The sequence below is a fragment of the Arachis hypogaea genome, chromosome 19, assembly GCF_003086295.3.
Source record: "Arachis hypogaea cultivar Tifrunner chromosome 19, arahy.Tifrunner.gnm2.J5K5, whole genome shotgun sequence".
NCBI classification, from domain to species: Eukaryota; Viridiplantae; Streptophyta; class Magnoliopsida; order Fabales; family Fabaceae; genus Arachis; species Arachis hypogaea.
In genome coordinates this window covers 95937647-95955624 of record NC_092054.1, presented here as the reverse complement: position 1 = coordinate 95955624, position 17978 = coordinate 95937647, and the positions used below count along the sequence as shown (strand labels likewise).

The following is a 17978-nucleotide window of genomic DNA, read 5'->3' as shown; positions in this document are numbered from 1 at the left end:
CACTTTGCACGGCCCGATCTCCCTAACATCCACAATGTTGGGCAGATTTTTAGACACCACCGTCTTCACTGATCTGAGGTCCACTGGGTGTAATGTGTGCCCCACTAAGCTCCTCGCCAACCATTCCATATTTGCTTCGACTACCGGCACATCAATTCTTTTCACAGGTCCACTCCCCTCTGTGGCATTCTTATGATCTCGCACTGGCTGTTCCTTCATAGCTTTGGCCGCAGCCACCCCATTCCCCTGATAAGAATCCACTGCTTCACCGCCAATGGGACTTGTTATTTCCTTCCGCACTGTGCCACCCATCTGAAACTGTCTTCGATACTTAGCTTCCCCGACGGTAATTACCTTCCCCCTTAATCTCCACTGGTTCATTTCTGTAATCGCCTTGAGAGCGCCCCCTTTTGTCGTGTACCGAACAAAGGCAAATAAATAGATCACACCACTCTTTCGTTTCCGGCCAAGATATATGTCGTTAATTCTTCCCGTCCAACAAAATAAGTGATACAGTTCCCTCCTTGAGATATCAGCCGGTAGATTATCCACAAACACAGAGAATGAATCATTTTCCAAACGATGATATGCCTCCCGATTCCAAATTCTAGGATCCTTTGGTGTTAACTGTACTCCTCTCATATTATCCCTGGAGTACTCACCTCTCACAGCCCCTCTGCCTCCCATTTCTTAATTGATGATGATATTTTCGAAAATTATGAGATAAAATTAAGAAAAAATTTTTGAAAAATATTTTTATAATTTTTGAAAATAAATAAGAAAAATGAAAAAGATTTGATTTTTGAAAAAGATTTTGAAAAAGATAAGATTTTTAAATTGAAAATTTGAATTGACTCATAAAAACAACTAGATTTTAAAAAAGTTTTGAAAAAGTCAACTCAAATTTTCGAAATTTATGAGAGAAAAGAGGGAAAGATATTTTTTTGATTTTTGAATTTTTAATGATGAGAGGGAAAAACATGAAAAAGACTCAATGCATGAAAATTTTGGATCAAAACAATGAATGCATGCAAGAATGCTATGAATGTCAAGATGAACACCAAGAACACTTTGAAGATCATGATGAACATCAAGAACATATTTTTGAAAATTTTATATGCAAAGAAAACATGCAAGACACCAAACTTAGAACTCTTTCATGTTTAGACACTATGAATGCAAAAATGCACATGAAAAACAAGAAAAGATGCAAAACAAGAAAACATCAAGATCAAACAAGAAGACTTACCAAGAACAACTTGAAGATCATGAAGAACACCATGAATGCATGAATTTTTCGAAAAATGCAAGATGAACATGCAATTGACACCAAACTTTAAATCTGACTCAAGACTCAAACAAGAAATACAAAATATTTTTTTGGTTTTTATGATTTTATGAATTTTTTTTGTATTTTCTTTTAATTTTTTCGAAAATCATTTTGAAAAAGAAAAATAAGGATTCCAAAATTTTTAATATGAATTCCAGGAATCTTATGCTCTTTAGTTTAAAGCTCCAATCAAAGGGTCAGGCATGGCTTAATAGCCAGCCAAGCTTTAGTACGTAACTCAGACATGACACGTCTGACATACCCTATCCAGAAGAATTAGATATGGCTTTACAGCCAGCCAGGCTTCAACATGCTTCATGAAACACTAGAATTGATTCTTAAAAATTTTGAAGAAAAAATATTTTTGAAAACATTTTTATTTTAAAATTTTTTTCGAAAACAAAGGAGAAATTTTTGAAAGATTTTTGAAAAATTTTTGAAAAGAAAACAAATAGAAAATTACCTAATCTAAGTAACAAGATGAACCGTCAGTTGTCCAAACTCAAACAATCCCCGGCAACGGCTCCAAAAACTTGGTGCACGAAATTGTGATCTCAGGCAACGGCATCAAAAACTCTGTACGCACGTCTTAATAAATTGTTTTTCATTCACAACTTCGATACAACTAACCAGAAAGTGCACTGGGTCGTCCAAGTAATAAACCTTACGTGAGTAAGGGTCGATCCCACGGAGATTGTCGGCTTGAAGCAAGCTATGGTCACCTTGTAAATCTCAGTCAGGCGGATATCAAATAGTTATGGAGTTTTCGAATATTAGTAATAAATAGAAAATAAAATAAGGATAGAAATACTTATGTAATTCATTGGTTAGAATTTCAGATAAGCGTATAGAGATGCATTCGTTCCTCTGAACCTCTGCTTTCCCGCTGTCTTCATCCAATCAATCTTACTCCTTTCCATGGCTGGCTTTATGTAAGGATATCACCGTTGTCAATGGCTACTTTTAATCCTCTCTGGAAAATGGTCCGATGCGCTGTAACTTTATGGCTAATCGTCTGGAGGCATCACCCTTGCCAATGGCTGCATCCTATCCTCTTGTGAAAATGGTCCAAATGCTCTGTCACAGCACGGCTAATCATCTGAGGTTCTCGATCATACTGGAATAGGATTCACCCTCCTTTTGAGTCTGTCACTACGCCCAACACTCGCGAGTTTGAATTTCGTCACAGTCATTCAATCCCAGAGTCTTACTCGGAATACCACAGACAAGGTTTAGACTTTCCGGACTCTCATGAATGCCACCATCAATCTAGCTTATACCACGAAGATTCTGATTAAGAGATCCAAGAGACACTCATTCAATCTAAGGTGGAATGGAAGTGGTTGTCAGGCACGCGTTCGTGGGGGAATAATGATGATTGTCACGTTCATCACATTCAGGTTGAAGTGCGAATGAATATCTTAGAAGTGGAATAAGTTGAATTGAATAGAAAAATAGTAGTACTTTGCATTAATCTTTGAGGAACAGCAGAGCTCCACACCTTAATCTATGGAGTGTAGAAACTCTACCGTTGAAAATACATAAGTGAAAGGTCCAAGCATGGCCGAATGGCCAGCCCCCAAAACGTGATCACTATGATCCTAAGATGAACTAAAAATCATAAGATGTCTAATACAATAGTAAAAAGTCCTATTTATACTAAACTAGTTACTAGAGTTTACAGAAGTAAGTAATTGATGCATAAATCCACTTCTGGGGCCCACTTGGTGTGTGCTTGGGCTGAGCTTGAATGTTACACGTGTAGAGGTCAATCTTGGAGTTGAACGCCAGTTTGTAATGTATTTCTGGCGTTCAACTCTGGTTTGTGACGTGTTTCTGGCGTTTAACTCCAGACAGCAGCGTAGAACTGGCGTTCAACGCCCTTTTACGTTGTCTAAACTCGGTCAAAGTATGGACTATTATACATTGCTTGAAAGCCCTGGATGTCCACTTTCCAACGAAATTGGAAGCGCGCCAGTTTGAGTTCTGTAGCTCCAGAAAATCCACTTTGAGTGCAGGGAGGTCAGAATCCAACAACATCAGCAGTCCTTCTTCAACCTCTGAATCTGATTTTTGCTCAAGTCCCTCAATTTTAGCCAGAAAATGCCTGAAATCACAGAAAAAAACACAAACTCATAGTAAAGTCCAGAAATGTGAATTTAACATAAAAACTAACGAAAACATCCCTAAAAGTAACCAGATTCTACTAAAAACATACTAAAAATAGTGCCAAAAAGCGTATAAATTATCCGCTCATCAGAGTGCTAGAACTCAACTCTGTAGATGCTTTGTTAGCTCAAAACAAGGCAATTGCAGCAGAAATAGCAGCCTTAACCAAGAGGATGGAGGCTAATCAAGCCTCAGTCATTCAAGACCAAACTCCTCAACAAGAAGGGAATGCATCAGAACCTGAAGGTGACTGGAAACAAGCTAATTATGTGAACAATTCATCCAGGCCACCATATGATCCAAACTCTAAGACATACAACCCAGGTTGGAAGAACCACCTAAATTTTGGTTGGGGAAACCAGCAAGACCACAACCAAGACCACAACAAACCTTATCCATCAAATCAACACTCCACTCACAAGCCCAACCATCAAACAGGCAACCATAGACCCTACCATAACTCACAAAACACATCATACCAAAGCAACCTACCAATACACAATAACCTCCATCAAGACACACTACCCTTAACTATGCAACCATATGAAATCAAGAGCAACTTTGAGAGGATGGAGGCTGCAATAGCACAATTGTCATCACAGATTATAGGAGCAGTCTCCACCCTTATGGAGAGACAAGCACAAACTGAAAGAAGGATAGACGCCAATCAAGAAGAATACAGGTCAAATCTGAAAAATCAAGGTGCAGCAATCTCAAAGTTGGAAGCACAAGTGGGGATCCTATCCAAACAAATCCCACTGCCCACACACACATTTCCCAGTGATACCATGGCCAACCCAAGAGGGGAAGGCAAGGCCATTACACTAAGAAGTGGAAAGTTGTGGAAGAAGGAACCCCAAGCAAAGACAACCACGAAGAAGAAGTTACAGACAAGCATGGGAATAGAAATGAAGAAGAGACCCCTGCTCCACCTTCACCAAAACCAGTCCTGAAGCCCTATGTGCCAAAGGCACCATACCCACAAAGGCTGGAAAAAGATAAGAAGAATGGTCAATTCTCTAAGTTCCTAGAGATCTTCAAGAAGCTCCAAATCAACATACCATTTGCTGAGGCATTGGAACAAATGCCACTCTATGCCAAATTCTTGAAAGAGCTTATAACAAGAAAAAGAAACTGGGAGGCAAAGGAGACCATAGTACTAACTGAGAAATGTAGCGCCATCATACAAAAGAAGCTACCTCAGAAGATGAAAGACCTAAGGAGTTTCCAAATCCCCTGCATCATAGGGGACATCACTATTGAGAAAGCTTTGTGTGACTTGGGATCTAGTATAAATATCATGTCCTTAACCATGATAAGAAGGATGAAGATTGAAGAAGCCAAGCTAACAAGAAATGGCACTCCAATTGGCCGACAGAACATTTAAGTTTCCACATGGGGTGGTGGAAGACTTATTAGTAAAAATGGGAGAATTCATTTTCCCAGCTGATTTTGTTGTGCTAGACATGGAAGAAGAGGTCAACACATCAATCATCCTAGGGAGGCCATTCCTAGCTACTGCTGGAGCCATCATTGATGTGCAAAAAGGGGAACTAGTCTTGAGATTGCATGAAGAGAAGATGGTCTTCAACGTCTTTAAGGCAATGAGTTACCCCAAAGAATCCATAGGAGAATGCATGATGGTAGACACCATGGAACAGATAGTTCAAGGAGTCTTAGAAGAAGAACAATATGAAGGAACTATTGAACTGGAACAAGCATCAAATGGAGAACTACCACAAGGAACCATGAATAATCCAACCATACCATCCACCATAGATAACAAAGAAGCAGAGGCACCAAAATTATAATTGAAAAGCTTACCACCCAGCTTGAAATATGCATATTTGGGTGCCAACAACACTCACCCAGTAATCATAAATTCAAGTCTGAGTGAGGAGCAAGAAGAAGAGCTTATCCAAGTGCTGAGACAACAGAAGGATGCCATATGCTGGACACTTGCAGATTTAAAGGGGATCAGTCCTTCAATGTGCATGCACAAAATCCTACTTGAAGAAGATGCCAAACCTTCAAGGCAACAACAAAGGAGGCTGAAACCAACCATAAATGAAGCGGTTCAAAAAGAAGTGTTGAATTTGTGGCAAACAGGGGTGATCTATCCCATCTCAGACAGCCCTTGAGTAAGCCCGGTGCAAGTAGTCCCAAAGAAGGGAGAAATCACTGTTGTGTCAAATGAGAAGAATGAACTGATACCGACAAGGATAGTGACCGGATGGCGTATGTGCATTGACTACCGGAAACTCAATGAAGCCACCCAAAAAGACCACTTTCCTTTACCCTTCATAGACCAGATGCTTGAAAGATTGGCAGGACATGAGTATTATTGCTTCCTTGATGGGTATTCGGGCTACAATCAAATTGTTATAGACCCCAAGGATCAGGAAAAAACTTTATTTACTTGTCCATATGGTGTTTTCGCTTATAGGAGAATGCCCTTTGGATTGTGCAATGCACCTGCAACATTCCAAAGGAGCATGCTCTCGATTTTTTCGGACATGGTTGAGAAGTTCATAGAAGTATTCATGGATGACTTTTCTGTGTTTGGTAACTCATATTTTGATTGCCTATGCCATCTTGCTCTTGTTCTAAAAAGGTGCCAAGAAACCAACCTGGTTTTGAACTGGGAGAAGTGTCACTTTATGGTAACTGACGGGGTGGTTCTTGGTCACAAGATTTCAAAAAATGGCATAGAAGTAGACAAGGCAAAGGTGGAAGTAATTGAGAAATTACCTTCACCATGCAATGTCAAGGCAATCAGGAGTTTTTTGGGACACGTTGGGTTCTATAGGAGGTTTATCAAAGATTTTCAAAGATTGCAAAACCCCTTAGCAACCTACTTGTCTCAAATACTCCCTTTGTTTTTGATAAAGAGTGCATGGTAGCCTTTGATGAGCTTAAGAAGAGACTCTCCTCTGCACCTATTATAGCACCACCAAGCTGAGATCTTCCCTTTGAATTAATGTGTGATGCATCTGATTTTGCTGTTGGTGCTGTTCTAGGACAGAGGAAAGACAAGCTAGTACATGTTATTTACTATGCTAACAAGGTCCTTAATGAGAATCAAAGGAACTACACCACCATGGAGAAAGAACTTTTAGCCATAGTCTTTGCTTTTGATAAGTTTAGATCATATTTTATTGGCTCTAAAGTAATTGTATTCACTAATCATGCAGCACTCAAATACTTGCTTACCAAACAAGAATCTAAGCCCGGATTAATAAGATGGATTCTGCTGCTCTAAGAATTTGACATTGAAATTAAAGATAGGAGCGGAGCAGAGAACAAAGTAGCTGACCATCTCTCAAGGATTCCACAAGAAGAAGAAGAGACACACCAAGTTGCAGTAAATGAAAGCTTCCCTGATGAGCAATTGATGATGATTCGAGTAGCCCCTTGGTTTGCAGACATAGCTAACTTCAAGGCCATTGGGGAACTACCAACCAACATCAACAAACACATGAGAAGAAAGCTAGTCAAGGATGCCAAACACTACATCTGGGATGACCCCTATTTGTTCAAAAGGTGTGCTGATGGGATCTTGAGAAGGTGTATATCCCATGAAGAAGGTCAGGAAGTGTTGTGGCAGTGCCATGGATCCGCATATGGAGGCCACTTCAGTGGAGAAAGAACAGCAGCAAAAATGCTTCAATCCAGATTTTACTGGCCAACAATGTTCAAGGATGCCAAGGAATTGGTGTCAAGATGTGATGAGTGCCAAAGGGCTGGTAATCTAACCAAGAGAAATGAGATGCCACAGCAATTCATATTAGAGCTAGAACTATTTGATGTATGAGGGATTGATTTTATGGGACCCTTCCCAATCTCCTACTCAAATAGTTACATATTGGTGGCTGTGAATTATATCTCAAGATGGGTAAAAGCCATAGCCACTACAACAAATGACAACAAAGTTGTGATAAGCTTCTTGAGAAGGAACATTTTCAGCAGGTTTGGATTTCCTAGAGCTCTCATCAGTGATGGAGGGACACACTTCTGCAACAAACAACTTGAGACACTCCTTCTCAGGTATTGAGTCAAGCACAAGGTGGCAACTCCATATCACCCACAGACCAACGGGAAAGTTAAAATTTTCAATAGAGAGCTAAAACGAATCCTTGAAAAAACTGCTGGAAGCTCCAGAAAGGATTGGTCTAAGAAGCTGGATGATGCATTATGGGCCTACAGGATAGCCTACAAGACACCCATTGGGATATCTCCATACCAACTGGTATATGGCAAGGCTTGTCACTTACCAGTTGAACTTGAGCATAGAGCTTTTTGGGCTCTAAAAATGCTAAACTATGATGAGCAAGCTGCTGGAGAAAGAAGATTGATGCAACTCAATGAGCTGGAGGAATTTAGAAATCAAGCATATGAGAATGCAAAAATCTACAAAGAAAACACAAAAATGTGGCATGATCAAAAGATAGCAAGAAGGGAGTTCACTGAAGGACAAAAAGTGCTACTGTACAACTCAAGACTCAAGTTTTTCCCTGGGAAACTTAAGTCTTGATGGTCAGGACCATTCACCATACTCAAGGTGTTTCCCTATGGTCATGTAGAGCTCATGGAGGACAAGACTAAGAGAACTTTTACTGTCAATGGTCATAGACTCAAACACTACTTGGGAGGCTCCTTAGAGGAGCAGAGAGTGAGCTACAAGCTCAACTAAAGATGGAGGAGTGTCAAGCTAGTGACAATAAAGAAGCGCTAGTAGGGAGGCACCCCAACACTTTATCCTTTTGATTTATTGTTTTTCTTAGAAGTAGTTAAAATTCATTGCTTTAGATAGTTTAAGTTTCAGTCTCAAATTTGTGTTACATTACCAATTAGAATTAGATTGCAATAGTAGGCTAGGAAGTTTGATACTAGCTTTTTGGTAGTAGATTATTCTTACATTCTTTTATTTTTGGGATTGCAACTTGATGAATGCATTACTAATGATGAGTAAATGGGCTGAGAAATAGCTAAAATGCTAAGTTTGGTGTGGTGATGCGCATAAACTAGTTATGCTACGATTTAGGAAATTGCACGATCGGCAAAATTCCTTCCGGCAAGTGCACCGGTTATCGTCAAGTAAAAACTCACAATAGAGTGAGGTCGAATCCCACAAGGATTGGTTGAGTGAGCAATTCGGATTGGAAGTATGTTCTAGTTGAGCGGAATCAAAATTTAGATGAGAATTGCGGAATGTAAAATTGGCGGGAAAAGTAAATGACAAGAAATTGAAATGGCGGAATCTTAAATGGCATGAATTAAAGAGCAGAAGCTAAATTGCTGAAATTAAAAGGGAATGGGGGTGATTGCATGAATTGAGTGCAGAATGTAAGAGAAAGTGGAAATCAGAAATGGGGAATTCATTGGGTTATAGGAGATATTGAGATCTCCGAATCAAAACATGTTTATCTCTTCCTCAACCAATGCGTTCATTGAATTTTGCTTGGCAATCTTATATGATTGGATCCCAATCCCTTGGCTCACCAATTCTCTCTAAAAACAAACAAATTCCCAATCCCTTGGTTTAAATGTTCATAAGAAGAGATGATGCTCGATCACTGATTATACCACACAGTTTCATGAACCACAATTTGGTAGGATTACATGTCACAATATCCATCCAAACCCCAATCCAATTCACTGTGAGAAGGCTTCTCTAGCATGAATCCTCCATTCCTTTCCCAAGGTTCCGAAGGATTCCAATTATGGGTAGTTTCTTTCCCAAGACAACTACCCAATGGAATTAGATCGAGAAGCTTTCTAACAAAATTCAAGAGAAAAGATTGAAGAAGAAGATAAACTATTATTGATTCATTGAATTACAATAGAGCTCCCTAACCCAATGAAAGGGGGTTTAGTGAGTCATAGCTCTGAATTCAATTACAAAGATATGAAAACTAGCCAAAAATGAGAAGGTAAAAGTCCTTTCTAACTTAAATTCTATCCTATTTATACACTTTCTATATTGAGCTTCTGTTGTGTTTCTTGGGCTTTGAGGCCTCTCCCTGCTTTCCTTTTGTCTTGGGTTTATGATCCATAATCTTGATGAGGCTGTTGATCCAAAATCTGTAACATTCATTGAGCCAACTTAGTGATAATCAAATAATGACACATGACTCAATAAATTGAAATTTCAGACTCATCAATCTTTCAGGCCCAATCCCATAAACCATGATATTCAATTGGGTTTCATACCAGAGTAAGTTTAAGTTAATGTTTGTGCTCAAATACTAACTTAAACCGCAATATTGTTGGCCCAGAAACCTTTTCCAAGAGTGGCGTTTAAGTTGCAGTTTAAGCTTAAACTGCAGCTTAAACGCCAGACACTTCCAGTGAAGCCTTTTGTAGAAGCACGTTTAAGCTTTAGTTTAAGGTTAAACTGAAGCTTAAACGTGGAAATGGAAGAAGGCAGCCCTGGAGAGTCATATAGTCGAACACGTTTAAGCTTCAGTTTAAGGTTAAACTGAGCTTAAACGTGGAGATAGGAAGGGCAGCCCTGGAGGTCGAACACGTTTAAGCTCCAGTTTAAGGTTAAACTGGAGCTTAAACGTGGAAGAGGAGAAAGCCATCCTGGAGGTCGAACACGTTTAAGCTCCAGTTTAAGGTTAAACTGGAGCTTAAACGTGGAAGAGGAGAAAGGTAGCCCTGGAGGTGTCGAACACGTTTAAGCTCCAGTTTAAGGTTAAACTGGAGCTTAAACGTGGAAATGGAGAAAGCAACCCTGGAGGAGAAACTTGGTCGAACACGTTTAAGCTCCAGTTTAAGGTCAAACTGGAGCTTAAATGTGGAAATGGCTCCCTGGTGCTTTTCCCCTTTCTGGCGTTTAACCTCCAGTTTAAGGTTAAACTGGAGGTTAAACGTGGAACTGCCCCCCTTGGTGCTCTTCTCACTTCTGGCGTTTAACCTCCAGTTTAAGGTCAAACTGGAGGTTAAACGTGGAAATGCTTCTTTGGTGAGACTTCCATTCTGGCGTTTAACCTCCAGTTTAAGGTTAAACTGGAGGTTAAACTTCAGTTTCAGCATTTCTTAGCCTTCATGATTCTGGCGTTTAAGCTCCAGTTTAGGCTTAAACTGGAACTTAAACTCCACATGTGATATTCAAGCTTCCTTTATTGATTTTGTTGCTTCCTTGCCTAGCCTCTTCTTCCCTGAAATCATCCAAACAATTGCATCAAAGTCTTGCAAAATTTCATGAGAAATCTTCCATTCATAGCATTCAAGTAATATAACTAAAACTCATGGAATTTGCATCAAAATCATACTGTTTGGATGGTTCATTGCTTTGTTATTATTTTAACCATTCTTGGTTACTTTAAGCTCAAGAAAATGCATAAAACCACTAAAACTAACAGAAAAATACTAGTGAAACTAGCCTAAGATGCCTTGGCATCACAACACCAAACTTAATTCTTGCTTGTCCCTAAGCAAGTCCTGAGTTATTTGAGAAGAAAGTATGAAACAGAAAGCAATTACATTGGCTATATTAGCAAGCATTTGAAGTTCATCAGAAGGGTTTTATGCAGAGAGTTGCAGCATCACTTTTTCATTCTTATCAGGTAAGATTATCACTTTTTCATTGCATCCATCAAACACTGCTATGGCCTCTTGTTATTCTTATGTCCTTGGCACTTTTCTCTTCTTTGTTTTTCTTTTGTTTTTCTTAGAGCTCCTTTGCTCCTTGCTTGCTTGGTGTCATGTGTTGCACAAGCCTTTGGCATTTTCTTTTTCTTATCAGTGCACTACACATATCCACTTCAGGCATTTTAGTTCACATTTCTTCTTGAGACATTGGTGCCCAGCACCTCTTTGTGTGACTAAATGTTTTGTATTTAGGTTGCTCTTGATAATGGACTTTTGGTTGATAATCCCGGGTTAGTTAACCCAAGTTACCAAGTGTTGAAACACTCCTCAGAACCTATTCATCCAAGCATATCCTTAATACATAAACACCACAAGCATTTGTCTCAGAAGTTCAAACCATTGGTGCCTAGCTTATTTTCTCAATTTTCTTGCCTTTTGGTTACCCTTTTTCAGTGGCTTTTTCTTCTTCTTTTTCTTTCTTTTTCATGGCCAAAGACATTTATTCATCAAGATCCATAGACAGTTTTCAATTTCTACACAAAATGATAATTCTACACTCTAATTCCAGTGATCTGACTAAACAATCAAGCATGCATACCACCACTTAATTCTACTTGATTTGTCACTAATTGAGCCAAGTTACCTTTGTTCAAACTTTTCTTTTATTTTTGGAAACAGAACAAGCATGGCAAGCACTTGTTTAAGAAGGTGAAGTTATATCCAAACATCTAGGCATTCACATTATTCAAAGCAATAACAGACACTCATACTAAAAAAACTCCACATAAAACTTAAATGACTTATGATGAAAGAAAGCTCATAAAGACAATTCACCAATTATCATTTGATTATTAAGGAACGAGACCACCTCTTATTTATTGCTTGGTTCTTCTTAATTCTTGGGATCCTGCTTCTTCTTGCTTCCTGCCTCTTTTTGACCACTTGTGCTTCCTTTGTCTTTTCTTATGAGCTTTTTCCAGAATCCATCCTTTTTCATTGTTTCTTCCACTCCTTTTTCAAGGATCATTGCCTTGTTTATTTCTCCTTCTTTCCTCCCTTTGAAATACTCATCAAAAGCTGGAAATGCTGGGTCCATCTTGTGTAGATGTTCCCCTATGTAGTTAAGCTTGATTTGCGAACTGATGTTGTAATCAGCTTGGACTGAGTATCTTGCATTCTGTAAAGTGGTGGCTTCCTTGATTGCCAAGACATTGGCATCTTGGTGTTGGCATATGTGGCTGAAGGATTCCTGTAAGTGTAAATTCTGTTCCCTTTGCAGATCTAAGAATCTTGATTCAAAGTTCCTTTGCATATCCATCATTTTTAGGTGAAAGTCCTCTTGTCTCTCCTGAGACCTCATGTATTGTTGAGACATTCCTTCCATGATTTCCTGCATTCTGCTCATATCCATGGGGTCTCTGGGAATTCGTTGTCTTCTTTCTGGGATTGCTTGCTCTTCTTGCTCTTCTTCTCTGTCTTCTCCTTCCTGTCCTTCTTGTTCTGCTTCTTGCTCTGCTTCCGCTTGTTGCCCTTCTTCATTTCTTCTTCTTGTATGTATTGGAGGAGTTGGGCCAAGAGTCATTCTGTACGCAGTTATGGCCAATCCAGGATATAGCCAATTAGGTCTTTCATCTTCAAGTGGTACTTGGGCATCGATGCATAGTCTAATGATGGTGCTAGGGAAGTGGAGCCAGGATTCAGGGTCACTTTTCTCACTAAACTCTTGTATCTGTTCAGCAATGAGTTTATGAACTTTGATCTCCCCTCCCACCATAATGCAATGTAGCAAGATGGCTCTTTTAGGGACTATTTCTGAAGAGTTTGCAGTGGGTAGGATGGATCTCCTAACTATTGCATACCACCCTTTAGCTTCAGGTGTTAGGTCTCCCCTTCTCAAAACTCTTGGAGCCCCTCTTGTTTTTCTCACCCATTCAGCTCTGATGGCACAAAGATCTTCAGCAATAGTCGTGTAGTCAGGTTCTCCTATCATCCTTTCCTCATAACTTGCTTGGCTGAAATGTATGTTTTTCAGGCCAAGAGTTTTCATGATTGCCTTGGGGCTGAAGTCAACTTCCACCCCTCTCACATAGCTTTTGTATGTGGGTTTCTTGGTTGAGTCTTCCCTCACTGCATTTGCATAGAACTCCTTCACCAAGTTGATGTTGATTTTAGTGATTGGCTTAGTCAGGAGCTCCCACTTCCTCTTTTTGATCTTCTCCCAAACACCTAGGAACTCATCCTTTTCAAGGTCAAAGGGAACCTTAGCTAGTACCCTTTTAGGTCTCATCCATTCGGCTTGAATCTCATGGAAAACTGATTTGTATCTCCTTGCATCGAATTCCCTGTTCTCCTCCATTGGTTGCTTGTCTTTTCTTCTTTTGTGGCTAGATGAAGCTGCCATTGGTTCTTTAGTTTTGGGGTAAGTGACAAGCTAAAGTTGACAAGGTGAAGCAAGAAGTGTTGTTGGAAGTATGGGGAGGTTGTTTTCGGCATGATGAAGGAAATGTGCATGAAGGAGATTTGGTGGTGTTGAACTCGTTCCCCAAGTGGTTCTTTATAGGGCCCTTAAGTGAACAATGGACGGCTAGGGTGGTTTGTGAAGGGTGGTTTGATGGTAAATATATGAATTAGGGAGGAGGACGAATTGCTTTTCATTTTCTTGGAAGTATTCTGGGTGCATTAGGTTGTACATGTAGCAATCTTTTCTTGCAGAACTTCCTTTTCCCATGTGTTAGCTTCAAAGACTTGTGAACTTTCTTTTTGACCAAGCACCGTACCTCCCTTTGTCTTTTTCCCCCATTTTTGTCTTTTCTTTTGTACCTGCACAAACAAACAAGTTTGCTATCATTTTTCGGTCCATGTGAATGATGAATAGTACTTGCACATGTAAATCAATGATTGACTCCATGAGCTTATAGCCGTGACTTTTGTATGTATGCACACTTATTATTGGACACCAAACTTAGTGTTTGGTAAAGTCTCCTGATGACATGAAATCCATATTGGTTGTCCTTAATGAATGTGCATAATTCGAATAAATCATAGTCACTTTGGCTCTTTGATTCTAAACAAAGTTACTACCCTAAGTAATTGAAACCAAAGTATTAAAACATGCGAATGGTCTACTTGTCATGAATTTCGAAATCCAGAGGAACTTCTTGCTTTTCATGAACCGTGCTCAAAGAGGAACACCAAACTTAATGTTTGGTTGTGCTCTTTGCATGAAAAATTGAATGCATTTTGAATAAAGTTTGGGGTGCCCTCAGGCACACCAAACTTAGAGACAAATTGTATTTTATATGCAATGTTTAGTGCACTTTTTCAGCAGTTGTCCTGAGGATTCAAGTTCATGCATAAGAAACCATGCTTTATTAGATGCAAAATAACACAAAAAAAGAGTAAGGATATTAAAAACATGGGTTGCCTCCCATGAAGCGCTTCTTTAACGTCACTAGCTTGACGGTTGTCCCTTGTTAGGGTGGATTGTAGTGCTTGACGTCTTCTCCTCTCACTATGCAAACGTCTCCACTTGATTCCTTCATGACCTCTAAATGTTCCATAGAAAGAACTTTCCTGATTGTGAACACTTGAGGGAGCTGGGAAGGAATGGTTTTAAGGCCAGGTGGGATTGGCAGATAATGACTTGATATCACTTTATCTCCCGGAGAAAAACCTTCAGTGGGAATTTTCTTGTTTCTCCACCCTCTTGGCAATTTCCCTATCATTCTTCCCTTTCTCTTGAGGATTTCTTCATTGACCCTTATGCTAGGAGGATCCTTCTGATCTGTTTCCATTGATTCTTGTGGCTTTAACTCTTGCAACTCCTGTTTGCCTTCCAAAGACTGCTTTAGAGTTTCAGCTGCTGGATTACCTTCCTCCAAACACAGATGACTACTATCATCCTTAGGCTTTTCAGGTTCTGGTTCAGGCTCAGATGCAGGTTTGAAAACTTTGAAAATGAGCTGTTCATCATGTATTCTCAGAATTAGCTCTCCTTGTTCTACATCTATGAGCGCTCTAGTAGTGGCTAGAGAAGGTCTTCCCAGAATGATCGGGTGTAGGTAGCTTTCCTCCATGTCCAGAATGACAAAGTCTGTGGGGAAGTAATAATCTCCCACTTTCACCAGCACATTCTCAACCACCCCTTCAGCTTGCTTCTGAGTTTTGTCAGCCAGTTGTATGATTACATCAGTGGATTTCACCTCATTCAGTTGTAGCCTCTTCATAAGAGTTAGGGGCATCACATTTATGCTGGATCCTAGATCACAGAATCCTCTGTCAATTTTTGTTTCTCCTATGATGCAAGGAATATGAAAACTTCCTGGGTCTGTTTTCTTAGAGACTGTGTCCTTCTTGATGAGGGCACTGCATTCTTTGTTCATTGTTACCGTTTGTCCTCCCTTCAAAACTTTTTTCTTGCTCAACAATTCCTTTAAATACTTGATGTGCGTAGGCATTTGATGGAGAATCTCAAGAAAGGGAATATTGATATGGAGAGACTTAAATGTCTCTAAAAACCTTGAATAGGTTTTCCCTTTTTCTCCTCCTCCTAACCTCTGAGGAAATGGTGCTTTTGGTTGGTATGTTTCCATCGTGCCTTTTTGCAGTTCCTTGGCTTGCTCAGTTTTACTTTCCTGCTTAACTTCTTCCACACCTTCCTTCAAGATTTCTGGCTCCTGCTCTGAGGGCCTGATTCCTTCTTCTTCTGAAACTTCCTTCAATGTGGTGATGGCCTTGCATTCTTCCCATCTCACTCTCTTTTGTTCCCCTTTAGGATTCTTTTCTGTGTCACTAGGGAACACTGCAGTTGATTTGGGGGCCTGTTGAGATAGCTCTCCTACTTGAGACTCCATCCTCTTGAGTTTTTCCCCATGGTTTCTTAAGGTAGTTCTCACATCATCCCTGAAGCTTTTCAATTCGGTTATGTCTTGACTCATGGTTGCCATCATTCCTTCTATCCGGTTTAATTGATCTTGAAATTGTTGGTTCGGATTAAGTTGGGTAGGTTGATTATTTTGGCTATGATATGATGGTTGGGGGTAAGTGTTTTGTGTGGCTTGGTATGATCTTTGGTTGGAGTTTTGGTATGTGGAATTGTTATATTGGTTGTGGTTGTAAGGTTTGTGGTTTTGTGGTTGGGTTTGTTGGTTCCCCCACCCAAAGTTTGGGTGATTTTTCCATCCTGGGTTGTAAGTGTTGGAATGTGGATCATATGATTGCCTTTGTTGGTTTCCCACATAGTTGGCCTCTTCCCAATCACCTCCTTCAATGCTTACTTCCTCTTGATCTTGTGTGTGTATTGCAGCCACTTGCTTTGTTTCTAATTGCCTGGTAAGCTCTGCTAGTTGCTTGGCAAACACCTTGTTTTGGGCTAGAATTGTATCAACATGGTTCAACTCCATGACTCCCTTAGTGTTGTGCCTCTCTGATGCATAGTAGTACTCATTCTCAGCCACTGTCTCAATCACTTCAATGGCTTCTTCCACAGTCTTTTTCCTGTTCAATGAACCTCCTGATGAATGGTCTACAGCCTTCCTTGATTCATAAGAGAGTCCATCATAGAAAATATGCAATTGCATCCAATCATGGAACATGTCTGGTGGGCATTTCCTTGTCAAATCCTTGAATCTCTCCCATGCCTCGTAGAGAGTTTCACCATCTTGTTGTCTAAAAGTTTGAACCTCAGATCGAAGCCTATTGACCTTTTGTGGGGGGTAGAAACGTGCCAGAAACTTGCTTTCCACCTCATCCCATGTTGTTAGACTCCCCCTTGGGAATGATTCCAGCCACTTAGCTGCTTTGTCCCTAAGTGAAAATGGGAACAAAAGCAGTTTATAGGCATCTTCCTGGACTCCATTGGACTTCACAGTGTCACAAATTCTCAGGAATTTTGTGAGATGTTGGTTGGGATCTTCATTAGCACTCCCACCAAATGAACAATGATTCTCCACAAGTGATATTAGCTGTGGTTTGAGTTCAAAATTGTTGGCCTGAATGGGTGGTTTCTGAATGCTGCTACCACAATTCCCAGAGGTTGGGTTTATGTATGAACTAAGAACCCTCCTCTCAAGAATGGCATTGTTTCCATCAGCTCTCTCATGGTTGTGAACTTCTCTATCCATGTTGAGATCTAGAGCTTCCTCAAAATTGTCCTCAGATTCTCCTTCAGATTCTTCTTCTCCCAGTACTCTCTTCCCTCTTGCTTCCCTTCTAAGTCTATGAAGGGTCCTCTCTGGTTCGGTATATGGAGGAGTTGATGTCTCTCCTCCCCTACCTGTCATACAAGAACACAGCACAGGCAACAAACAAGTGAAATACTCTTGGTTAATGGAAGAGTATGGTTAGAGCAATTGAGGAATTAATTCAAACAGTTAGTGAGTCAGTGAGTTAGTTGCTTGAATTTAAAGGCATAAAGAAAGAAAGCATGTAACAGAGTGCAGAAATTAAAATTCAACAAGTAACTTGTACTGAATTGATCAAAACAAAAAAAAAATGCTCAATCTAGTTAACTTCCAATTGGAGAATTGTCAATCGAAAACCAATCCCCGGCAACGGCGCCATAAACTTGATGCGCATAAACTAGTTATGCTACGATTTAGGAAATTGCACGATCGGCAAAATTCCTTCCGGCAAGTGCACCGGTTATCGTCAAGTAAAAACTCACAATAGAGTGAGGTCGAATCCCACAAGGATTGGTTGAGTGAGCAATTCGGATTGGAAGTATGTTCTAGTTGAGCGGAATCAAAATTTAGATGAGAATTGCGGAATGTAAAATTGGCGGGAAAAGTAAATGACAAGAAATTGAAATGGCGGAATCTTAAATGGCATGAATTAAAGAGCAGAAGCTAAATTGCTGAAATTAAAAGGGAATGGGGGTGAT

General features: G+C 39.9%; 1 non-coding gene across 1 annotated transcript; it reads left to right on the top strand.

Annotated features, from left to right (window-relative positions):
- Positions 1-16690: 16690 nt before the first annotated feature.
- LOC112780348 (small nucleolar RNA R71) lies at positions 16691-16794 on the top strand. Its single transcript, XR_003191191.1, has one exon. It is a non-coding gene; the product is annotated as a small nucleolar RNA R71 (small nucleolar RNA).
- Positions 16795-17978: the final 1184 nt, after the last annotated feature.